At 36.9% G+C, this 27,587-nt stretch overlaps 3 pseudogenes; 1 reads left to right on the top strand and 2 right to left on the bottom strand.

The window, feature by feature from the left end:
• The first annotated feature begins 5,657 nt into the window (after nt 1–5,657).
• LOC114107678 (tubulin alpha chain-like) lies at nt 5,658–11,090 on the top strand (annotated as a pseudogene).
• Nucleotides 11,091–13,746: 2,656 nt separating this feature from the next.
• Nucleotides 13,747–19,987, bottom strand: LOC139701554 (olfactory receptor 7E24-like; annotated as a pseudogene).
• Nucleotides 19,988–26,456: 6,469 nt separating this feature from the next.
• On the bottom strand, nt 26,457–27,378 carry LOC114084307 (olfactory receptor 7E24-like; annotated as a pseudogene).
• Between the last annotated feature and the right edge of the window lie 209 nt (nt 27,379–27,587).

Raw genomic sequence — 27,587 nt, 5'->3', positions numbered from 1 at the left:
TGTGTGTGTGTGTGTGTGTGTGTGTGATAGAGAGAGAGAGAGAGAGAGAGAGAGAGAGAGAGAGAGAGAGAGATTGTCTTTATCCATTCAACTGTTGTTGAATACCTAGGCTGGTTCCATAGTTTGAGTATTATGAATTGTGCTGCTGTACACATGGGTATGCATGCATCACTGTAGTATCATGACTTTAATTCCTTAAGATAAATACCAAGGAGTGGTACAGCTGAGTGTTATGGTGGTTCCATGCCCATCTTTTGAGCAATGCCCATACTGTTTCCCATAGTTGTACTAATTTACAGTCCCACCCAGTGTAAAAGTGTTCCTTTTTCTCCACATCCTCCTCTCCAATATTTACTATTATTTGAATTCTTCACAGCTGCCATCCAATATAGGTTTCTTTATCAGACCATTAAATCTTAGTAAAATATCTGTTGTGTAAGACATTTCTTGGCATTTTCTCATTGACTCTCCATTTTACAGTAGTCTGATAATACTTTCCCTTTTTTCTTTATTTTTTTTTTTTTGGTTGTTTTTGTTTGTTTAATTTTTCTCCATTTTTTAGTTGGAGACTTTGACACCAGAGAATGTGCTAAACCCCAGAGTTTGGGTGCTAACTTTCATATACCCACTTAATGGACATTCTAGTCAATACTTCCTACTATATCGACTGCTACTGGCTTACTTGAGAGACCTGAAGGCAAGTCTAATCCATTATATTGCCAGACCACACTCTGATTCAACTGGGGGAAAAAAGCAAAAGAGAAAATAACAGGAAATAATAGAAACACACCAGGGTAATTTGCTCATGTGTAAAAGAGGAAAAACAATTACTTAAGTTATATGACTTTTTAAAATTTTTTTTTACTAATTTTGTGATTTTGATGGTGTGTTAGAATTATACACAATACTAAAACTCATTGTGAAATTTTTGTACTTGCACATAGCATAATTTTTTCAGTCTCCTTCCCCAGGACCTCCCCTTTCCCTACCCTTCTCTCTCACCTTTATCCCCTTCCTATACTGGTCTCTTATCTGTTGTTTTTTAATTAGTACACTATAATTATACACAAAAGTGGAATTCATTGTGGCCTATTTGCAATGAACATAGCATAGTTTTGACAATTTTGTTCCCTCATACCACCCCTGTCTCTCCTCTCCTCCCTCCCCTCAATCCCCTTCATCTACTCTTGCTCCATACAGGGAAAGAAGAAAAATTTTATTAAATCTCATAAATTGAGTATAGTAGTGATTCTCAGTCCTTTTTAACAACATATTGACCTGTGAATATTTGAAATATCTAGGTACTTTGGCTTCACACACTAACAACTTAATCATAACATCTCCTTGTGAAGTTTTTGTGTTTGTTTTGGGGTTTTAGGGTTTTTTTGTACTAAAGATTGAACTCAGGGGCCTTAACCACTGAGCATTTTTTTAAAATTTTATTTAGAGAGAATCTTGCTAGGTTTCTTAGGTCCTCCCTAACTTGCTGAGGTTGGCTTTGAAGTTTTGATCCTCCTGTCTCAGCCTCTGGAGCCCCTGGGATGCCTGTGAAGTTCTTGTTGGTCCATTCTTATACCTGTGTTAAGAATAATGACCTTAAAATATTTATGTTATTGAGAAACAGCCAATTAATATTGCTTATTACTGATATCAAGAGGACCAGATATATATAATATGCTTATATGTGTATTTTATGTGTGTGTGTGGGTGTGTATGTAAGTGTGTATGTAAGTGTGTATGTAAGTGTGTATGTGTGTGTATATATATATATATATATATATATATATATATATATAATAAAATTATATATATATATATTTTTTTTATTAATTTTGTGGGTTTGGTGGTGCATTATAATTATACACAATACTAAAACTAATTGTGAAATTTTTGTTGAAATTTTAGGCAAGCACCACCATGCATAGCCCAAATACCTATATTAAATGTGGAAGTTAAGTCATATTTGCATCAAAACTAATATTTTGTAGATATTTAGATAATTACCAATGAAATTTCAGTTCTTGGTATCTCTGCATGATTTCATTTTCCTCCACTCTCTTCTCCAAAGGAAAATAGTATAAAAAATTTTATAAGTGGATTTTCCTCACAATGTTTCCATGTCAATTAATTTATGTATCCATAAACAGTTTTTATAGAATCTTACCAAGAAATATCTGTCTAGGTATTACACAACATATCTATTGCCCCCAATATGTACAGGTTTACATCAACATGTGTTTTTAATTCTGTTTTTGAAGTACATACCTGTACAATAAATGCTTTAACTGAGCAAAGCATTTAATTTGAGGAAGGGATATCATTTAGTTTATTGGTTAATTATTACAACAATCCTTTAAAACTTCTTGTCCTCCTCTTCATATCACACAGGAAATTTCCAATAATATGTAAAAGGATATTTCTTTAACTTTTAACATTTTGTATATTCAATTTTACTATAAAAAAGTTACATTTGTTGTCCAAATTTTTAAAAAATCAGTCATTTTCCATCACATCCTCTTATTCCGATGACCTATTATGGCATTATCACTGCAGTCTACTGATTAATAAAATTCCACCATAAATCACCAAGAATTTTCCTCTGGTGTTATGAACATTATTTCTATTGGCTTCAGTAGAAAAGAGAGCAACCGGGGATGAAAGGCGGGAAGTGAATATGTTAGCCCTGTATCACTGACCTAATGTTATGTGCAGAATGTGTGCAAGTCTCTCCACCTCTCTGTGCTTAATGGAAATTGGGAGAATAGCACCCATCTCCACAACACAGCACCACAAGTGGTGTGGAACTTAATGAATATTTGGTCATTGTGGTATTATTCAAATAAAAAATCCCATCACTATGGAAAAGGTGAGTTCAATGATTAACAAATTTTCCAAATGTCACTGCAGACTGGAGTAATGTAATTTCTACAATGTGCCTCAGGCCAAATCATAATTTTTGCCTACACTCTTCTCTTTGTGCTGTTTTCTTTTCTTTTTATATTCATGTTAATCACCTTTTATAAATTAAAGATCTGTCCAATATTAATTTACATTTTCTATGGTGCTGAAATATACTAAAATGTATAGTTTTAGTCATTATTAACATTGTAGTTCAATATCATTAATAACATTAAAGTTGTTAGAAAACTATCACCATCATAAAGGGCTAAAATTTTTTCTCATTTCCTAACTGAACCTTTATACTCAACTCTAAACTCCCATTAATCTCTTCTCCCAACCCTTATAACAACAATTCCACTGTGAAACATGGGAAATTAAAGCTATTAAATTACAACATAATGTAACCAAAGAGGCAAGATTTACAGGTACTAGTGTTAAACTTCACTGGTTTTCCAAATTAAAAATGAATCATATGTCACTGATAATGAGATTAGACTATCCTACTAAGGAGCTTCTTTAGGGCACTTTTAATGTCCCTGTTTCTCAAGCTGTAGATGAAGGGGTTCAGCATAGGAGTGACAGCTGTGTACATCACTGAGGCCACTGCACCCTTTCTAGAAGAATGAGACAGAACTGAACCAAGGTACACTCCAATTGCTATTCCATAAAACAAACAAACAACTACAAAGTGAGACCCACAGGTGGAGAAGGCTTTGTACTTCCCACCTGAGGATCCCATCTTCAAAATGGAGGAAACAATTTTATAATATGAGAAAAGGATCCCTAAGAGGGGGGGAAAAGCCATATATGGCACCAATAAGATACATGACAAGGTTATTGGTGAAGGAGTCCCAACAGGAAAGACTGAGGACTTGAGAGGGATCACAGAAGAAATTAGAAATTTCAATATCTTTGAAGGTGGTAGACTGTAATGAAATTAAATTGTGCAGCTGTGATTCAAAAAGGCTAATCGAAAAAGACCCCAGAACTAAGAAGCCACAGAGTCAAGGGTTCATAATGATTGGATAATGCAGGAGGTGACAGATGGCCACAAACCAGTCATAGGCCATCACAGAAGCATGTCATCCATACATGCAAAAATGAGAAAAAAAGACATCTGTGTCAGGCAGCCCACATAGGAGATGGCTCTGCTTTGAGTTTGGATGTTCACAATCATTTTTGAGACTGTGGTGGAGATTAAACCAATATCAGCCCAGGACAGGTTGGAGAGGAAGAAGTACATGGGGGTGTGGAGGTGGGAGTCAGAGCTGACGGCCAGGATGATGAACAGATTGCCAAGCACTGCGACCAGCTACATGGACAGGAACAGGCCAAAGAGTATGGGCTGCAGGTCCAGATCCTCTGAGAGGTTCACAAGTTGAAATTCAGAAACACGTGTAAGATTTTGTGGGTCTATATTGATTGGACACGTTTTGAAAAAGAAAAGAGGATTAAAAAAGAAATATAAAAATGGGCACCCAGCACTCTGTATATATTTGAATTTAAGTCTTCACAAGAAAAGTATTCATACTTGTTAGAGTCTATAAACAAGTCAAAATAACACCTGGCATTTTGCCAGGGGAATGTTAGAGTTCGTAAACAAGTCTGGATGGTGCCTGGCAAAATGCCAGAGGGAGTGGTTTGAGAAGTAACAAAAGCGAGCCATTAAGTGTGGAGATTCCTGATTGGTTGACTGCTGTATCTAGTTTATGCTAATTAGATAAGCTGTGTGGAATGTATAAATACTGCTCCTGTCCTGCAATAAATGGCTTCCACTCCTGCTGTATCAATCTACACAAGTTGTTCGTCACCTCCCGGTTATTTTGCTGCAGCCAGCCGGGCTGCGGCACATACTTAATATCTATGCACCTTCAACAATACTTCTCAGTAGCAAATAACCCGGTCTTCCTATACTATTTGGTCATTGCTTTCTGCATTATTCCTCGCTTCCTTCCACACCATCAGAAGTCCAGTGGCAGTGGAGGGAACAAGTAAAATGCAGCCTACTCTTTAAGGAAAAATGGGAGAAGGTAGTAAGCTTCCTTTTTATTAAAATAAACATTTTTAATTAAAAAACAATTTTAATAAAAAGAAATTAAGAGGCAGTCCAATATATCTTGTTTTATTCTAAGACCTTGGGACTAATTTCTTTGATTTGCAATATTTAAATGCTGTGTCTCCTCATGCCAAGCAAAACATAGTCTCTGGAGAATTGAAAATGAGAAAGGGAGATTTTTCTTCCCAAATACAGAGCATATACATCTGTAGGACTGAAAATAAAATGTCCCATAAGGAAACAGGAAAACAGCAACATCAGGTGACTGATGTTTTAGCTGAATAGCATGAAGAATAAACTTATCATTAGTAATAACACATTTATTTTTCCCTAAATTTATATATGCATCACACATTTATCACATACCAAGGCCCTATATCTATTTAATCCTTCCTCATTGGAGTTATCTCAACTAGAAATCAACTTAGATAACAATGCTGAGTCTCAGATACCAACAACTTCCCCTACAGCTCAGAAATGATAAGTACTGTAGAAAGATTAAAAAATAAATGGTTAGACTCTGAATTGGGTCCACTAAATGTTTCATTATTTCCCAGCTGACAGAACGTTTTTAGCAGAGGTCTTAACCACAGGTACAATTCAAGTTATATTTTTAAAGTTTTCCCAGTTCTGTGAGTAAGAATGAAATCAAGACCTGACATAAGGTGACCTTTTGAGATTGAGTGGGCTATTTACAAGCATGGACGACCATGATCAGCTGTAAGGATGTTCCAGAGTGGGTACAAGACAGAGATCTGTGCTGAATGATCATGAGTCTCCCCTACTGTGACCTGTGGCTGTTCTTCCATAGTGCATACAGAAGGCACCCCAACTGCTCTGCCCTGTGATCCCCAGAAATCCCAAAAGAAAGAACACAGTGGGCAAGGCTCTCTTTCTGCTGGGAAGAGAAATGGCTTCTTGATGGGACAGCCTGCCCGATTCTCCTGCATCGTGCCCTATGTCCATGGTCAGAAAGCCCAATGCAAACATGGCTTTAATATTTTCTACCTAACAAATGAATACAAGTTACATAAATATAATGCACATTTTCATTTTCTTTTTAAAATATTTTTATTTATGCATTATAGTTATACATAGTAGTAGGATTTATTTTGATAAACCTATATATGCATGAAATATAGTTTGCTTCATTTTAGTCCCCATTACTTTCTCATTTCCTCCTCATCTCCCATTCCCCTTCCTCTACTCTATGGGTTTTCCTTCTATTTAGTTTTTAACTGGTGATTTAAAATATACATAAAGATGAAATTCAATGTGGTGTATTCATATATGTGCACACCATAATTTGGTCAATTTAATTCCATGGTTCTTTCTTTTCCCGTCCCTCCACCCTCCTCCTCTATCCTCTTCCTCTACTCCAGTGATTCCCTTCTACTTTCACAGGATCCCTCCTTTTTTCCTTATTTTGCTCTAGTTTCTGTTTGTGAGAGAAAAGAGTCCAGTGAGGATATGGAGAAAGGTACACTCATACATTGTTGGTGGGACTGCAAATTGGTACAACTACCCAGGAAAGCAGTGTGGATATTGGCCAAAAAAAATCTAAGAATTGAATTACCATATGACCCAGCTATCCTACTCCTTGGTATTTATCCTAAAGAACTAAAATCAGCATACCATAGTGATACAGGAACATCAATGTTTATAGCAGCTCAATTCACAATATCCAAATTATGGAACCAGCCTAGGTTTCCATCAACAGATGAATGGATAAAGAAAAATTGGTATATATACACAATGGAGTTTTACTTAGTCATAAAGAAAAATTAAATTATGGCATTTTCTGGTAAATGGATAGAACTGGAAAACATCGTGTTAAGTGGAAATAAGCCAGACACTTTTCATTTTGTATAAAACAGTAATAAAGTTGGCATACATAACTAAAGTGAGATGGTACACATGAAATGAAATAAATGACAGAACACATTGTTCAGCACCTGGAACCAGAGAAGACCTCTGTATCAGTTCATGATGCTCTGGCTTCTATCATCCTCCTCATCATCCTTATCATCGCTATCATAGTCCCTTTTCAATGCTTAGAAAACTCTTTAGAAGGACCCATTTTGTGCTGTTGTGGGTGAGATTTCTAGAAATAGAACCAATGTGGGTAGAGAGCAAATTTTGAATAAGATTTCTGATATTCCCACCTTAAACCAAAATGTAAACTTTACAATCCCCAAAGCTGAAATTTTCATATGGTATCCTCCCATCTGGGTCTCCAAAGTGTGATGTTCATCCTCATGTTGAAAAAACAATATTCCAATAATCCTTCCCAAACCCACTGGCTCCCTCTGCACTTACTGGGTTAGGCTGCTTCTCTGCTGGGTCATGACCAAGAAGTACAGATCCCAAGATCTACCCATGACGGGGCTCAATTAGACTCAGGCCCTGTTAACGGCAATCATATGGATAGGGTGTCAACTGGGAGCTTCTTGATGCATTCAAGCACAGCAGGAGACACAGTATGCAGCTCTCTGGGATGGCCCATCAAAGAAAAACACTGAAGCCACAGGATCTTTATTGATTATTAAAGGATCTTGGATGTTAAATGCACAGAGCTCATAATTAGCCAAATTAATCCATGTTGTCCCAGTATCTGAGGACTTTCTAATGTTAATGGAGGAAGAATAACAAGAGAAAATGAATGTCCACAAAAGGGCTTGGACCTTCCCTCTACCTTGGAGGAAGTTCATGTAATGTTCACTTCTTTCATCTCTGCATTTGTTAAAGGTGCATCTGCTTTTTTATCCATTTTTATTGAGGTAAAGTATAAATAACCAAAAAAATCACCATTTTAACCATATTTAGTACCCACACATCATGGTAGATATTTAATATGAATTCATAGTTTTAATTGTGTTCACATAATTGTACAATCATTGCCATCATCCAAATCCAGAAACTGCCTTATTAGCCAAGTTGTGTCTTCCATCACGGCTTCCCTCAAATTTTATGGAGTCCTGAATGGTGACATGACAGAATTCCAGTCAAACCTATCCCCACACCCACTTTCCTCTAACCTCATATGCCCCTGTCATCTCTGCTGAGAAAGCCTACAAAGAAGAGCTTACTGTAGCAGAGATCACCATTGCTTTCTTTGAGCCAGCCAACCTGATTCTGAACTGTGACCCTTGCCATGGTAAATACATAGTTTTCTGCCTGTTTTAACATGATGATGTGGTCCCCAAAGATGTTAATGCTGCCATTGTTGATATCAAAACCAAGCATACCATCCGGTTTGTGGATTGGTACCCTAATGACTTCAAGGCTAGCATTAATTATCAGCCTCCCTCTGTGGTGTCTGGTGAACACCTGGCGAAGGTACAGCAAGCTGTGTGTATGCTAAGCAACAACACAGCCATCGCTGAGGCTTGGGCTCACCTAGGTCACAATTTTAACCTGGTGTAGGCCAAGCAGGCCTCAGTTCACTGTACATGGGCAAGGGGTTAGAGTAATGAGGACATGGCTGTCCAAGAGAAGGACCATGAGGAGGTTGAAACAGACAGTGCTGAGAAAGAGGATGAGGGTAAGAGTATTCATCTTTCTGCTGCAATTTTACACTCTGTTGTCTTATATTTGTCTTATTTCTTCTTTTTGTAGCCCTGGACCATCAAAAATAAGTGTTTCCATTCAAAAAGAGAAAGATTAGTTTCAGGCAGCCCACTATAAAGATGAACCCACTGTGAATGTTGATGTTTATAGTCATCTTTGGAATTGTGGAGGATGAGAAATAGAAGTCAACCAAGGACAGGTTGGAGAGGAAAAGTGCGTGGCTGTGCGGAGGTAGGAAACAGACCTGAGAGCCAAATAATGAGCAGTTCCCAAGCACCATAACCATACACAGGGACAGGAACCATACAAAGAGGAAAGGCTGCAGTTCCAGAACACCTGTGAGCTCAGAGGAAAGATTCTGACCCATGAGTAAGATTTTGTTCTTCTATAGTGTTTGGACACCTTTTGGGAAATGTAAACAATGTTGGGTGAAAGACATGAACAAGTAAGTACTTACAACTCTGTTTATATTTTAATTCACACATTCACAAGTATTCACACCTGAAGTCCACACAACTTCAGCAATATTTCTCAGTTGTAATAAATCCAGTATTCTTAGAACTCTTGCATTACTGGTTTTTGTGACATTTATCTCCTATACACACCCCATATAGAGACAATCAACTGAGCAACATTAGTAGACTAAAAGCAGGAGAGGTAACAAGTCCATTATAGCTCGTAATATACTCTATTCTTTGAAGAAAAAAATACAGAATAAAAAATGTCCATACCCTTTAAGGAAAGCCATTCTCATTAAGATAAAATAAGAAGAATCAAATATACCTTGCTTTATTCCACAACAGTGGTACAAAACTGCATTTAGAATGCTTGTGAACTCTCTGTAAGAGCTAGGACTGCCCTACCTGAACTGTAGGTTAAAGCTGGTAGTTTGTTATGTGCCGTTTGTCCCAGGAGTTTTTCATCATTCTTGGGTTTTCCATTTTCCATTCTTTGTGGATAAAAGTGTTCAGTCAAATATGATTTATCTTTTAAAAATCAGTTAATATATGACTCCTGTCATTAGTCTTGGTAGATTCAAAAATCATATGTTCTGGTTTGGATGTAATATGTCCCTCAAAAGCTCATGTATGAGACAATGCAAGAAGGTTTAGAGAATAAATGATTGGGTTAACAGAGCCTTAACTCAATTGGTGAATTAATCATCTGATGGGATTAATTGACTGATAAGGCATGTGGGGTGTGGCTGAAGGAGGTGGGGTATTGGGGTGTGGCTTTGGGGTGTATATTTGTATCTGGAAAATGGAGATATCTCTCTCTCTGCTTTCTGATCATCATGTGAGCTGCTTCCCTCCCTCTTCTACCATGATGTTCACCCTCACCTTGAACCCCAAGGAATGGTGCCAGGCTTCTATAAACTGAGACCTCTGAAACCATAAGCCCTTGAATAACTTTCCTCCTGTACAGTTGTACCTGTCAGGTCTTTCAGTCACAGCAGCAAAAAACCTGACTAAAATAACATACAACTTTACTATCTACAAATGTGGTATCGGTACACACTACACTTACCCAACAATGAGTAAAACATAATGAAATTATAAGAAAAAAATATTAAATTTTTCATTTAATATAGGCTTATTTCTATCAATCTAAATCTCACTATAAAGCAGAGGTAGGTTATGAACCCTGACCCTTCCACAATCCAGAAAGGAGGCAGAGAAAAAACAGCTGGCCAGAAAAGTGGATAACAGAGTCAATGCTCTAAGAGTCTATACTGGACAGTCTGAGGTTTGGAGAGACTTGAAGTTTGGTTACTGGAGAAGAAAACAAGGACAGAATTGCTTAACCCCAAACCCATACCAGGGAGAGGGGCAACAGAGAGAGAAAGAAAGAGTAACAGCACATAAACTCACCTCCTTAATAAGAGGCAGAAAGAAAAGCAGACCAAATCAAAGCATGGCAGAAGCAGTGGAGGACAGCAGTTCAACCCAAATTGTGAGCTGAAAGCCATGCTAAGCATGGTAGTCATTTTGTGGAATTCACAGCTGGTCAGTATTCCTAGAAGCAATTAAGTCAACATAGCTTCTCCCCACCTTCAGATAGCAACAAATAAAACCAGAGGAGAACCTCTAGAGTGGAACATCTCAATCATCTGTCTGGAAGGAATTTGTAGAGGAATGGCTACTAGATGAAAGTTGCTGCAAATTAATCCCCCTCACTGTGGATAGCAGAGTGGGGATCTGAGAGCTGGTCTCTCCCAGGAATGGCTAACCTAACCCAGAGCTTCACACGACCTCTGCAGAGGCTTGGGAAGAGTTGGGAGTGGATGTCTGAGATGCACAACCCTTGGTAGTTGTCCTTGACAGGACAGCTGACTCAGTCCCAGGCAGAAGAAGGGCACTACACTCAACATTTGCAGGCACAAGCCACAGCCCGGGTGACCTGCATTGGTCAGGGCAGAGACACTTCTACACCACAGACTACCATGGAGAGCCCACAACCACAGGTCCTGAGCTTGCAGACAGCCACCAAGTTCTATGCCAATTTGAAGAGGGCCCTGAGGAGGGGAACAGTGCATGGTGTCCCACTGCATTCAGAGCAATAGCCCTGATTCCTGCATCCTATACTCCTGCACGCAGTAGAAAGAGCCAACAGGGGCAGCACAGCACCCTCTGAGCATCCAGCCTCAGGCCCCTGGACTGACAAAGGAAAACTGTGAACTGGCTGATGAGGGGTCCATAGCAACCATGGGAGTGGCTCCTGTGCCCTGGCACCTTTGGGGGATAAAAAGCTGAAGAGTAATGGACATCTTCTAATGGCCCAAATCCTGATGAAGTCCAGAACAATAAAACTCAAAATGAATTACCTTCTCATTCATACAGTATACTATAAACAGCTCTAACATCAACTTTGACCATACCTATATTATTCATTTTTATTTAATAGTTGCTATCCTCATATTCAATATTGTGTCCCTGACCTATTTGATTGTATTTTTCTATGTTTTAAAGTATTGAGTGCAATCATTCTATACATCCAATCCTCTTAGCCCCTCTTTTCCTCTTACATTACCAGCTACTACCTCAAATTTTGCCCCCTATTCATCTTTTTCTTCTTTATTACCTTGGTTTATATTATTCTTTTCTGTCTTTTCTCTTCTTTTCCCAATTTTTCTCTCTTCCCCTTTAACACTTTATATAATGTGATAGCAATTTTATTATCTTTAATAATTAACTTTTCAACCTATTCCAGAGTACAACTACAAGTTTATACCTGGATTAGAGGAACTGTGGAGAACACCATCAACAAGTTTTTGTTTTTCTGAAGGTTGACTAGTATACGGCTTTTCTCTGAAATGATTGTAGTTAAGAGTTTAGTGTCATCTCTCAAAGTGGTATGATCCTGGGAACTGCAGAGGAAAAACACTGAGTGGAAGTGTCAATACATGGATATTCACCCAATCTAGGGCTTTTATGGGAAGGTCACTAAATGTTCCCTTACACAAAAGAGTAAGCTCAGCTAAGTAGTTTACAACACAATACATATGGCCCTGAAATGTCTTGTTTACATCAACAGATGGATTTGATCCTGTCTTTGAAGTACATCCTTTACAACAGATGCTTTAACACAAACACAGACTTCAGCTGGAGGGAGCAACATCATTCAATCTGTCAGTTTATTAGTACAACAATCCTTAAAAGGTCCTGCCTTTCTCTATATCACACTAAAGAATTTTTATATGATATGAGGGTGGACTATATTTGTTTGACTTCCAACAATTGATGGATATTCATCTTTACTATTAGACATGTATATTTGTTGTCCAAAGGAAAAATCAGTCATTACTAAAAACATTCTCATAATCTGAAGTTCTACTATTGAAACATCATTGTAGTCTATACAGTAATAATCATGCCATAACAAATCACCAAGAAATTTTATCTGGTGTTATGAATAATATTTCTATTTTGTACCACTAAAAGAGAGAATGACCTACAATGGAAATGAGAAAATGAACATTTTAGTCCCATATCGATCACCTGCTTCTATGTGCAGTAAGTACATAAATCTCTCCACCTCTCTGCTTATACTCATTACTCAAAGTGGAGAGAATAACACTCATCTCCAGGCCATTTTGGCCACCTAATGGAACCTTGGCACTTAATGAACACTAGGTTATTATGGTGTTATTCAAATAAAGAATTTCATTACAACGGGAAAAATGAGCTTAATAATGAATAAAATTTTCAAATGCCCTGGAGTCTGGAGTGATGTGAATTCAAAAATATGTCTCAGGATGAATCATATTTACCTATACCCTTCTCTTTCTGCTTTTTCTTTAGCTTATCCATAGAAATAACTTTTTTAAAAATTATGAGCCATCTGATTATTATTTATACTCTCTGTTGTGGCAAAATGCACATAATAAAAATTTATCATTTCAACCATGGTTTAATTCACAGTTTGATGGTATTAATTGCATTCATATTGATAGGAAACTATCACCAAGATCCATTCACAGAAATTCTTCACCTTTCTAAACTGAAACTTTATACCCCTTTTTAAGTTATGGGACCAGAAAAGGTATGTAACAGAAAAACTGATAAATAAAATGTGGTATATATTCACAATGGAGTTTTACTCAGCCATAAAGAAGAATAAAATTGTGGCATTTGCTATTTAAGTGGATGGAACTGGAGATATCATGCTAAGTGAAATAAGCCAGAATCAGAAAGTCAAAGGCCAAATATTTTCTCTCATGTGTGGAAACTAGAAGGAAATATGGAAAACAAATGAGGGTAGAAGATCTTGAAAACAGAAAGCAGATCAGTGGAGTGAGGTAGGGGATTGAGAGGGAGGGAAGACAGATGGGAAAAGGGAGAAATAGTGGAATAAAATTGACCAAACCATGCCATGAACATATCTTTATGTATATTTGTAAACCACCAATTAAAAAAATAAATAAAAGAGTACCAAAGTGAGGAAGGGAAGCAGGTGAAGGGAAAAGGGAGGGAAGGTAGAAGTACGTAGATTGAAATGGAACAAATGTATAACTATAATGCACTAATAAAAACATTATTCAAATTCCCTTTAATCTCATCCAAAAACCCCAACAACTACCATTACACAATGAAACATGAGAAATTAAAGTTATCAACTACAAAATAATGTAACCAAAGGGGTGGGATTTACAGGTCTAGGTGCTAGCTTTTATTGCTTTTTCCAAACTATCCATCAAATGGACATCAAAGATCCTGAGGTTAGATGAATCTACTGTGGAGTCTCTTTAGGGTACTTTTTATGTCCCTGTTCCACAGGCTGTAGATGAGGGGGTTCAGCATGGGGGTGACAACTGTGTACATCACCAAGGCCACTGAAGATTTTCTAGAAGAATGTGACACAGCTGAACCAAGGTACACTCCAAAGCCTGTTCCATAAAATAAACAAACAACTGATAGGTGAGACCCACAGGTAGAGAAGGCTTTATATTTCCCACCTGAGGATGGGATTCTCAGAATAGTGGAAACTATTTTATAGTAAGAGAAAAGGATTCCTGAGATGGGAAAAACACCAAATAGAGCACCAACAAAATACATTACTATGATATTGATGAAGTGCCAGAACAGGAAAGACTGAGGACCTGAGAAGGGTCACAGGAAAAATTAGCAATTTTGACATCCTTGAAGGTAGTAAACTGTAATGCAATCAAATTGTGCAGCTGGGATTCCAAAAGGCTAACCAAAAAAGACACCAAAACTAAAAAGCCACAAAGTCGAGAGTTCATAATGGTTGGATAACGCAGGGGGTGATAGATGGCCACAAAACTGTCATAGGTCATCACAGTCAGAAGCAGATCATCCATACATCCAAAAATGAGAAAAAGAGACATCTGTGTCAGGCAGCCATCATAGGAGATGGTTCTACTGTGAGTTTTGAGGTTTACAATCATCTTCGGAACAGTGGTAGAGGTAAAACAGATGTCAGCCAAGGACACATTGGAGAGGAAGAAGTACATAGGGGTGTGGAGGTTGGAGTCAAAACTGACGGCCAGAACTATGAGTAGGTTCCCAAGCACTGTGATCAGGTACATGGTCAGGAACAGTCCAAAGAGGACAGGTTGCAATTCTGGATTAGCTGAGAGACCCAGGAGATGGAATTCTAAGATGTCTGTTACATTTAGTGCTTCTATAATGTTTGGACACCTTTAACATAGAAAATAGGATGAGGAAAAGGAAACAAATTAGCAAGTGTTGAGCACTCCATATATGCATTAAGTTCAAGTCTTCACAAGTAGTTATCCACATTGAGGTCAATACACATTAAACAATATTTCACATTGTGACATCTTGGAACTCTATCATTATTGTTTTTCTATCCTTCACTTCCTCTTGTACATACCTACTTTATTATTATTATTCCACTCACAGCCTCACCCATACTAGGCAAGCCATCTACCCCTGAGCTACCTCCCCAGCTCCTTTTTGTTTCATTTTGATACAGGGTCTTGCTAAGTTACCCAGGTTGGTCTCTAAATTGCCTCAGGCCCCTGAGGATCTAGGATTACATGAGTGGGCAACACCTAACCTACCCTCCTAAACACACTCAAGAGAACAATGTTACAAGGCCCCTAACAACAGGTATAACAAGTTCACAGTCACAGTACCATACAGATTAACTCTGGGGAAAAAAAGTGTGAGAAATACATTTTCTCCTTTTAGAAATAAAGTTCATTTTAATTAAAGTAAAGTTAAAAGCAGTCTAATATACCTTATCACATTCTAAGACAATGGTACAAATTCCTATGATGCAGAATATATATCAACCACTTCATAAGGGTTAAAACTGCATAATGGAAACACTAAATTGATAGTTCATAATCGTAACACATACTTATGGGCCAGTTTTCTTCCAGGATTCTGTCCTTCTAGGTATTCTAATTTCCCTCCTTTGTGGATCTAAGTTCTCAGTCTAATATGGTTTGTCTTTTATTAATCATTCAATAGCAATTATCAAGAGTACAAGCAATAATAAATGTTGGCAAGGACATGGGGGGAAAGGTACACTAATAGATTGCTGGTGGGACTGCAAATTGGTGCAATCAACCTGGAAAGCAGTATTGAGATTCCTCAGAAAACTTGCAATGGAAACATTATTTGACCCAGCTATCCCACTCCTCAGTTTATACCCAAAGGACTTAAAATCAGCATATTACAGTAATGCAGCCCCTTCAATATTTACAGCAGCTCAATTCACAATAGCTAAACTATGGAACCAACCTAGGTGCCCTACAACAGATGAATGAATAAAGAAAATGTGGTATACATACACAATAGAATATTACTGAGCCTTAAAGAAGAATGATATTATGGCATTTGCAGGTAAATAGATGGAACTGAACAATATAATGCTAAGCAAAATAAGCCAGTTCCAAAGAACCAAAGACCAAATGTTTTCTCTGATATGCAACACTAAGTCACAATAAGGGGTGGGGGGTGTGGAAAGGAAGAATAGAAGTACTTTGGATAAGGCAGAGGGCAGTGAAGGGAGGGGAGGGCACACAGGGGTAGGAAAGATAGGAGAATAAATTGGACTTTATTACCCTATGTGCATATATGACTACAAAACCAGTGTGATTCCACATCATGTGCAATCAGAAGAATGACAAGCTATACTCCATTTATATGTGATGTGTCAAAATGCATTCTACTGATATTTATAACTAATTAGAACCAAAAAATTAAAATTAAAAAAAGAAATACACACAATGACGTAGTAAAGAGAATATTGTTAAAGGTAGATTCAGTAAAAGGAAATTGAAATTATTCAGTAAAAGGAAAAAAGAATCACTTATTATATTACTATTATCCTTGGTTTAGACAAACTTATTTTTTTAAAAAAATATGTTTTAGGCAACTGCACACAGTCAATGCCATCATAGACCAGATATGTGGCACTAGTGTACCCTTCACCTGACACTGATTAAATAATGAAGAATTTATAATACTTTAGATGTTTTTTTGTATTTTATACAATAACACTGGAATCAACCCATAAACTTCTAGTGAGGAAAATAGCTCTTTGCACTGTCCGTATTATAATCTACAGTGACCTGCTGCTGTGCTTCACTGTTTCTCTAATCATAAATCCTCTCACAGTTGAGAACTTAAGCATCGGGGATACTCCAAAGCCAAGTTTCAGTCCCAACCATTTTGTAATTCTTTTTATTTATTTTAATTAGTTATACATGACAGTAGAATGCATTTATGCACTTTGATATATCATACATAGATGGGACATAATTTCATTTTTCTGAGTTTACATGTTGCAAAATCACATTGGTCATGCACTCACATATATACATACAGTAACAAATTATGTTAATTCTACTATCTTTCCTATCCTCACATCTCCTCCCCTCCCTTCACTTCCCTCTACCTAATCTAAGGTAATGCTGTTCTTCCTTAGTGCCCCCCACCTTTTGTGAATTAGCATCTGCATATTAGAGAAAACATTTGGTCTTTGGTTTTGTGGGATTGGCTTATTTCACTTAGCATGATATTTTCCAACTCCAACAATTTACTGTACAATGCCATAATTTCATTCTTATTTAAAGCTGAGTAATACTCCATTGAGTGTATGTATGTATGTGTGCATGTATGTATATAAGTACGTTTGTGTGTGTGTGTATGTATATATATATCACATTTTCTTTTTCCATTCATCTATTGAGGGACACCTAGGTTGGTTCCATAGACTAGCTATTGTGAATTGAGCTGTTATAAACATTGATGTGGCTGTGTCACTATAGTAATGCCAACATTTTTACATATACATTTTCACATCAATTCTTTACTTTAGCTATGTGAGGGGAAACTCAAACTCATTACTTTGTCAGGAATCACTGGGATTTAATTGGGATAAAAAGCAAACAAGAAAAGTCTGGGGACAGATTTATAAACACATGGGGACAGATTTCCCTATGGGGAAAATAAATACATAACTTATAATGTTGTTATAAGAAATTTTGAAATTTTTGAAATTGCTTAAATAGTGTTTCTTGAATCTCATATATCTGTATTTACTCATGTTAATTTTAAAATATTTAGATACCCTTGGATTAGGCCAAAATCAAGTTCATCAGAATATATGTATATACAGTTTTTGGAAAACCGAAGTTCTCAGTTATGCAAATTTTACAAAGAAACTGACACAGGTGAATTAAAATAGGTTAAAAATAATAACCCAGAGCTTATATATTATTATATAAATTATGATTAATGTAATATGATATTATAGTAAATTATATTATTAATATGATATGCTTACACCTTTATTTCATATACCATATTTAACTTTTCTACATGCTTCACAACTGGGAATGATGAGACAAAATGGGTTAAACCAAGATAGAGAATCACTGCCTAAGAATATTTTCTGGCACTTAAAAGTGGTGCAATAACTTTACCTATAATTATCATAAATAAAATACCAATTTGAAAATATAAACATTGAGCAATCTTTGCTTCATAACTAAAAGCATATTGAGATTTGAATTAACACTGATGAAATCTGAGTCCTTGTATCTTTGCATGATTTCCTTCTCCTTCACAGCTCTCCCCCAATGGCAGTCACAGTCATTTGATAGGTAGATGTTATTGTTAATGTTTCCATGATGATATTGATTTAAAAATCCATATATTTTTCTTAAAAACTTACCAAGAAGCCCTAAGACTCATCTAAGTAGTATATAATGCAACATCTACTGCCCCTGAATGGCCTACTTGACATCAATATGTGCTTTTAAGTCTCTCCCTGTAGTACACACATTTCTGGCACTTTTGCTGATACCTAGCAAGACCTGAGAGACATCATTTAACTTGTAAGCTTATTGTTAATGTCAATCCTTTCAAAATTCTTGTACCCCTCAACTTACCCAAGAGAGAACTGTTATATAATATGTAGTAGGAGGACAGTATTTTAACCACAAGATATTTTAGTTGAATGATACAAAGAATCATACCAATAATTAATACTTATTATTGGTTATTACCATAACCAATAATAAGTATTAATTGTACTTGCCTTATTTAATATATGGTCACATATTAATCACATATTACCCATATTTTGTTTAATCAATACTCGACAACTGGTTCAAGTTGAAATCAATTCAGATGACAATGCTGAATCTCAGAGATACTCACAACCTGTCCTATGTTCAAAAAATAATAAATGGAACTGACAGCAGTAAATTAAATTGCCAAGCTCTAAGTCAGATCTGCTAATCTTTTTTATTATTTCCCAACCACCTGAATATTTGAAGCAAAGGTCCAGAGGTCTTAACTGCAAGCACATCTCAGGTATATTTTTAACTTATAAGTTTCTGAGTAGTAATAATGAAATACCAACCTGATTTCATGCCTCCTTCCCTCCACCCCACCCCTGGAACTGGGGATTGAACCCAGGGGCACTCTACCACCAAGCCACATCTCCAGACTTTTTCATTTTTTATTTTGAAACAGGGTCTTGCTAAGGCTAAGGCTGGTTTTGAACTTGTGATCTTTCCTCAACTTCTCAAGCATCTGGGATTATAGGTGTGTGCCACTATATCTGGCTTATACCTCCTTTTGAGACTGAGTGGGCTAGTTACATGAATGCAGGAGGATGATGGTGGGTGAAGTACCAGAAAGAGATGTGTGCTGAATGGTTGTGTGTCTTCTCTTTCTGTAGACTTTTCCTATGGTCTCAGCCACTCATCCTAAATTGTGGCATGGGGTGCCACATACTAATCTATACTATAATATACCATACACCCCCATTCAGTAGTGCCTAGTGAGAAAGAAGTCTCATCTGGGGTGACAGGGAAGGGAAATAACTGGTTTATTTAGGAGACAACCTGTCCAGCTTCTCCTGCCCAATGTCCTGTGTCAGTAACCAGACAGCTCAATCAAACATGGGTTCAGTGTGTTCAACGGGAACACCTAACACAAGTTACATAAACAGCTGTGCTCCTTTCTATTATATAAATACAATAATGTGGAATTTAAACTTTGTAGAAGACTTGGCAGATGAAAGAATCTATGTAGAACACATATTTAAGCACCTTGCTGAACTTGGGAATCTCTCAGTAAGGGCTCATGATGTAGGGATACTATCCTAACACTCATCCTCATCCCCCTCAACACCTTCATAAACCTTCTATATTCCTTAGAACACAGTTTAAAAGGATGGATTTTCTCCCCTCCTGGAGAGAATCTAGGGGAATTAGAATCAGTGTGAAGGAAAGCAAAACTGAATGAGATTTCTGCTGTTCTCATTACAACCAATTATATAAACTCACAGTCCTTATAACTGCAATTTTGTATTCTGTTATTCTCCCAAATGGCTACCCAAACTGCATGCTTCTCCTGACAAAGAGGAAGCAATGCTTTGGACATTCCCTCTTCCATTCTTCATCTCCCGCAGCACTTACTGACTCATGCTGTGCATCTGGGAGGTCATGACCCAGCAGAGCAGATGCACACTGCCAGGTTTGCAATGACCTCCTGCTTCACCTTCAGGATTAATATCAACTCAACCTCAGACAGCAGCTTTCTGATGCAAACAACCTTGGAAGGAGGAGGCACAGCTGTGGAGCCGACTACACTGGAGCCATCAAACTGAAGACCTGCAGCCACTAGCTGATTATTGACTATTATATGTCTTGGAGGCTCAATGCACAGAGCTCATAATTAGACAAATTATTACAACTTCTTACAAACTCTAAGGACTTGCTAATATTAAAGGTGAAAGAAGAGGAGAAAATGAATATCAGTAAAGGTTCTTCACTTTTTACTAATGAAAAGTTCATATGTACTCCTCATTTCTTTCATTTCTCTTTTTTAAAAACTCATACACTTTTCAGTTCCACTCTTACTATGATAAATTCTTAACTTACTATTTCATTGGTGCACAATTATACATAGTAGTTGGTTTCACAGTGGCATGCTCATCCATGTACATTTTATGATTTGGTCAGTTTCAATTCCCCGTACCTCTCTCGTCCTCTCCTCCTCCTTCCCCTTGAGCAACTTCCTCTCCCACACTTGTATCTCTTCTATTTTCATGAGATCCCCTTTCCCCCCTTTTCCCTTTTTTATCTATAGATTTCACATATAAGACAAAACCACCCTGGACATTAAGAGTCTGTCTTGATTCACTTAACCTGATGTTCTTGAGTTCTATCCATTTTCCTAAAAGTGGCATAATTTTGTTCTTATTTACAGTTAAATAAAACTTCATTGTATACAATATATCACATTTTCTTTATCCATCCATCTGTTGACAGACTCTCAGGCTTGTTTCACATACATAAATTGTGTATCATTCACAATACACATGTAAATTCAGTACATATGTATGGTTCCACATACATATTAATTTTGCTACTATAAACAAGGGTATGCATGCATCTCTATAGTATGTTCATCTTAATTCTTTTGGGTAAATACTGAGGGGTGGTATGCCTGGGTCATAAGATGGTTCTTTTCAGGAAAATCCATTTCCACCATTGTTATACTTATTTACAGTCCCACCAACAGTGCATATGAGTTCCATTTTCCCCAATTCCTCACCAGCATTTATTATTATTTATACTCTTGATCATCATTACTCTGACTAGAGTAAGATGAAATCTCAGTGTAGTTTTGTGTGGGGGTTGTTTTTGGTTTTGTTTTTACAATATAAATTTATTCTTTCCAGCACTTTAACTGATACACAGCAAAAACCTGAGAGAGGGGCATCATTTAACTTGTAAGTTTAATAAAAATCTTTTCAAAATTTTTGTACCTCTCATTTTCACAAGTGGGAACTGTGTAACATTTAGATAGAGAACAGTATTTAATCACAATTTATAAATATTCAATTTACTATTAATCACCTACATTTATTGTCATATATATGTATATACATATATACATATACACATATGTATATGCATACACCAACCACTTTTTTATCCATTCTTCTATAAACAGGCACCTGTGCTCATTCCATAACTTCACCATTATAGACTGAACTTCTATAAATATCAATATGTCTGTATCACTGTAGAATACTGATTTTAGTTCTTTTGGATAAAACTAAGGAGTGGATAGCTAGGTCATTTGGTAATTCCATTCCTAGTTTTTTGAAGAATCTCCATACTGCTTTACAGAGTGATTATACTAATTTTCAATCCCACCAACAATGTATGAGTATACCCTTTTCCACAAATCCTCACAGCACTTATTACTATTTTTATTCTTGATAATTGTCATTCTGATTCAAGTGAGAGGAAATGTCAATGTAGTTTTGATTCACATTTCCCTGATGGCTAGGGATGTTTAACCTTTTTTCAATATATATTTTTGGTCATTTGTATTTCTTCTTTTGAGAAGTACTTATATAGCTCTTTTGCCCATTTATTAATTGGGTTATTTAGTGTTTGCTATTAAGATTTTTTAGTTTGTAATATATTCTGGATATTAATTCCCTGTCAGAGGAGCAGCTGGCAAAGATCTTCTCCCATTCTGTAGGCTCTTTCTTCACATTCTTCCTTCCTTTGCTGTGAATAAGTATTTGTTTGTTTGTGTAATATTTATTATTTAGTTGTAGTTGGACACAATAATTTTATTTTATTTATTTATTTTTATGTGGTGATGAGGATCATACCCAGGGCCTTGCATGTGCTAGGCAAGTGTTCTACTGATGAGCCATATCCCTAGCCCCTGTGAATAAGTTTTTAATTTAATACTATCAAATTATTGATTTTTGGTTTTATTTCTTGCACTTTAGAAGTCTTGTAAATGCAGTCAGTGCCTGTATAAATATGTTGGAATGTAAAGCCTATGTCTTCTTCTAGCCATTGTAGAGTTTTTGGTCTAATTCCTAGGTCTTTCACCAACTTTTGTGAGTTTGCTTTTGTGTAGGGTGAAACACAGGAATCTAGTTCCATTCTTCTGCATGTGTATATCCAACTTTCCCTACACAATTTGTTACAGAGTTATCAGGGGGACCATTTTCAAGTATCAGGAACTTATGTGGGTTTGTCTCTGTATCTTATATTCTATTCTGTTGGTCTTCATGTATGCATTAGTGCTGATGCCATGGTGGTTTTGTTACTATAGCTCTGTAGTATAATTTGAAGTTCAGTATTGTGATGCCCCCAACATCAACCTTTTTCTCCAGATTGCTTTGGTTGTTCTGGGTCTCCTATTCTTCCAAATGAATTTTAGAAGTATTTTTTTTTTACTTCTGTGGAAAATGTTATTGATATTGGGGATTGCATTGCACAGAATCTGTATAGCACTTTTGTTAGTATGGCCATTTTGACAATATTAATTCTGTCTCTCCAAGAACATGGGAGTTCTTTAAAGCTTCTAAGATCTTCAATTTCTTTCTTTGTTATTCTAAAATTTCCATTGTGGAGATCTCTTACCTCCCTGTAGTTATTCCCAAATGGTTTTCCCTTGAGATTATTGTAAATGGAAAAATTTTTCCTGTTTTTTTCTCAGCAGATTCATTATTGGCACATAGGAAAGCAATTGATTTACATATTGAGTTTCACACAGCCATAAAGAAGAACGAAATTATGGTATTTACTGGTAAATGAATGACCTGGAGAACATGCTAAGTGAAATAAACCAGACTCAGAAAATTAAGGGTCAAATGTTTTCTCTCATATGCAGAAGCTAGACCAAAATAATAAAAAAAGAGGAGGAAATGAAATTAACAAAATTATGCTATGTACATATATGAATATACCACAGTGAATTCCATCTTAATGTACATCTGTAAAGTACTAATTTTTTTAAAAAAAGTATGAATAAATATACAGAAAATCAGTACAGTAGTGAGGAGAGGAATGTGGGAGGTAGACAGGAAGGCAAAAGGGAGGTACTGAGGACAGAAATGGAGCAAATATTTCATGTATGTACATTAAAATCACCCAAATATTATATATAATTCATTAATTTTTAAAATGTGTTTTGGGGGTGGAAGCATGCCTGGAAAAATCCATATATGGCTTCCATTCACACGTCATGAGCTTCTTTGTCTTATGTGCCCTGGACTTGGTGAATATCCGAATATCCAGGTATTGGTACTTTATTCAACAGGTTTCCTCTGCTCTTCCCAGTATCAGCACCACTTTGAGAGAAGGCACTAAACCCTATTTACTAAATACTTAAGTTCAAAGTCATGAGCTGATCAACCTTATGGAAAAGAAAAACTTGCTGAAAATAGTCTCCATAATTCCTCTAATCCAGGTATATGATTATTGTAATGCTCTGGAATAGATTGATAAATAAGCTATTAAAGACAGTACAATTATTATATACATTTCATAGGGGTTGAAAAGGGGAGGAGAAAATGGGCAAAAAAAAAAAAAAGGAAAGATAGGGAAGAATAATGCACACCAAGGTAAAAAGAAGAAAATGATGGATGGAGAATGGATTTGAGGCAGCTGCAAGTAATTTAGGAGGGTAAAGAGAAACTAAGAAGAACAAGTGTAAATAAACTACTCCAAGAAAATGAAGTTAGAGTGATTCCAGTTTATATTTTAAATACTGCATCTGAGTTCCTGGGGCCCATGGCAGTGAATCACTGGTGCCTGCTGCCCACTGCTGGGACTTTTTGGAGCAGTCATATCAAAGCACTTGGTGGCCACCTGCACCTGTGGGGCCTGTGGGTGAAGGCTGTCTGCAGCACAGAATCCTCCAATGAGGCTGATATAGGTGACTAAAGTATTTCATGGTGATGCAGTTGAAACACCTTGCAGTTGCCTATAGGTTGAGACTTTTTGTGAACTATCCATGGCCTCCATTATAAATGGTGCCACTCGCTGGGGTTTTAGCTGTCACCATAATGGGGAAAGCATGTCATTTGGCCCATCTTTACCTGAGCTCCAGCGGAGGCTGTGTGGAGCATCTGGGTTAGGGCTGGAACTCCCTGGAAATCAGCTCCATCCCAACCCTCTTATCTACAGAGAGAGGGAGTGGGGTTCAGTAACTTTCAGCTAACACTCATCCCCCACAAGATTCCTCTACATGGATGACTGAGACAAACCATTCAGAGATATGCCCTTTGGTCTCATCTGTTGCTATCTGAAGGTGGGGAGAAGCTGTGTTAATTTAATTTCTCCTAGGGAACCTGGCTGGTTGTGGATGCCGTGCCTGGTGCAGCTTCAGTCCACCACGTGGGTTAAACTGCTTGATCTCCTGCACTGTCTTTGTTGTTCTTGTCCTATTTTAACTTGGTCTGCTTTTCTTTACAGTTGCTGTAAACGAGGTAAGCCATGTGCTTTTCCTCCCTCTCTTCCTTCCTGTGTTACTCCTCCCCTCTGACCCCACCATTAGTCAAGGTTTAGGATCAAGGAATGATGTCCTTGTTTCCGACTCTGATAATCAAACTCCAAGTCTCTCTGGTCTCCAACTGTCCAATATTGAGTTCTGAAGTCTGTACTCTGTCATACACCTCTCTGGTCAGCTGTTCTTTAGTGTCTTCCTCATCACCACACAATATGTGGCACATAAGCAATGTTTAGAGCCAAATAAAAATTTTGACATTATTTTTTTAATGTAGAATTTAATCACTAAGGAAATAGTAAGTCTATTGATAAATATAGTTGTCAAGGGACACTTGAAACTTAGAATGATATTGAAAGTCTACAATGTGTCTCATCCCAAGCAACAAGGTTTTCCTATCCCTTCTCTTTATATCTCCTTTGATTTTTTTAGTGCTTATGAAAAATCTCTGGCACGGTTGGAATAATTGAATGCTGTAGATGTTGTTAAGTGAAAGTACAGGAGATTTGTGTCCATGACACAGGCATAGTCACGTTCAATTTGCCCCTTATTCTATGGCACATTCCTGAATAGGAGGAAAGTACACTCAGAAATGCACCACATATGTTGCATCCATGCCAATTATGGTCAGGAATTGTGTACAATGCAAAGGCCTATTTGATGTTCAACACACATTTTAATTTTTGTTGTCCACAGTGCCACAAATGGTATAGTCTCTGGGAAATCAGAAATTCAAGAGAATTAATCATTTCTCTGCAAATACACAGCATATACTTATTTAAGGACCAAATTAAAGAGCAACATTATAGAAATTGGAATGCAATAACTTCACGTTTCAAGACATTTTAGTTAAATGATATGATAACACTTATTATTAATAATAGCTATCTCACTTACATTTGTCTCTATTTTATACCTTGATCACATATTTATTACACATCACCCATTATCTTTTTAATCCATACTCAATGCAGTTGTGTCAACTGGAATTCAACTCAGATGATAAAGCTGAGTCTCAGGGACACTAACAACTTGCTCTATGTCCATGAAATAATAAGTTGAGCTGATAGGAGTCAAAAGTAAGTTGCTGAATTGAAATTTAATATGTAAAGCACCAAGCAATAGAATCAACGCACCTAGTTTCAAACCCTGCTTAATGAAAAAAAAAAGTAAGATGTTGATCTCAGAGTTAAGATGCACTAATCTTTTTCATTGCTTTCCAGACACCAGAATATTTTAAACAGAGGTTCATAGATCTTAATTTTAAACTTTTTTCAGTTTCCTAAGTAGCAATAAAATCAAGAGCTGATCACATTAATCAAATCAAGTGGGCCAATTACAAGAATGAAGGAGATGTGGACAGCCTCTAGGATATCCTATAACAGGAGAAAGAGGGAGATCTGTGCTGAATTATTTTGCACCCACTTTTTGTTTTATCTTTTCTTCTGACCTCAGCCATTCTTCCTAAATTGGTGCAGACTAGATGTTTAGCTTTGCTGTATTTTAAACATAGGTCTATTGATAAATATAATATATCATGGATTGAAATCCTCTTACTTTAGTTACATGAAGATAACCTGCTTCATTACTTTGTCAGGTCTTGCTATGCTTGAATAGGTCCCAACCAGATGCAATAGTTTCTGACATTAGACTGTTCTGCTATAAACTCTCTTCAGGGCGCTTTTAATGTCCCTGTTCCTCAGGCTGTAGATGAAGGGATTCAGCATGGGGGTGACCACAGTATACATCACTGAGGCCACTGCACCCTTCCTGGGAGAATGTGATACAGCTGATCCAAGGTACACTCCAAAGCCTGTTCCATAAAATAAGCCAACAACTGACAGGTGAGAACCACAGGTAGAGAAAGCTTTAAATTTCCCACCTGAGGAAGGGATTTTCAGAATAAAGGAAATAATTTTATAATAAGAGAAAAAAATACCTGAAATGGGAAAAATACCAAACATGGTGCCAACAAAATATTTGACAATGTTTTAGAGAAGGTATCAGAACATAATAGATTAAGGAGTTCAGAAGGGTCACAGAAGAAGTTAGATAATTCTACATCCTTGAAGTTGGTAAATTGTAAGATAGTTAAATTATGCAGCTGGGAGTCCAAAAGGCTAAACAAAAAAGATGTCAAAACTAATAGAATCAAGGGTTCATAATGACTGAGTAATGCAGGGGGTGACAGATGGCCATAATACGATCAAAGGCCATCACAGTCAGAAGCATATCATCCATACATGCAAAAATGGCAAAAAGAGACATTTGTTTAAGGCAGCCCACGTAGGAAATGACTCTACTGTGAATCTGAATGTCCATAATCATCTTTGGGACTGTGGTGGAGATGAAGAATATGTCAGCCAATGACAGGCTGGAGAGGAAGAAGTACATGGGGGTGTGGAGGTGGGAGTCAGAGCTGACGGCCAGGATGATGAGCAGGATCCCAAGCACTGTGACCAGGTACATGGACAGGAATAGTCCAAAGAGGAGGGGCTGCAATTCTGGATCATCTGAGAATTCCATGAGACAAAATTCTGAAATGTGTGTTAGATTTTGTGTTTCCATAGTGCTAGAACACCTTTAGATAGAAAAAGGGTAGGAAAAAAGCAAAAACATAAATGGGCACCCAGTACCCTGTATATATTTAAATTCTAGTGAAGTATTCACACTTGAGGTCTATTCACAAAAAGTACTCAATTGTGGAAATTTTAATCTTCTTAACCTCTTTATTGCAGGCTCTTCTATCCACACCCATTTTAGAGGCATTGACTAGA

The sequence above is a fragment of the Marmota flaviventris genome, chromosome 1 (assembly GCF_047511675.1).
Source record: "Marmota flaviventris isolate mMarFla1 chromosome 1, mMarFla1.hap1, whole genome shotgun sequence".
NCBI classification, from domain to species: Eukaryota; Metazoa; Chordata; class Mammalia; order Rodentia; family Sciuridae; genus Marmota; species Marmota flaviventris.
The sequence above is the reverse complement of the archived record's forward strand: the minus strand, read 5'-3'. Positions and strand labels throughout refer to the sequence as shown.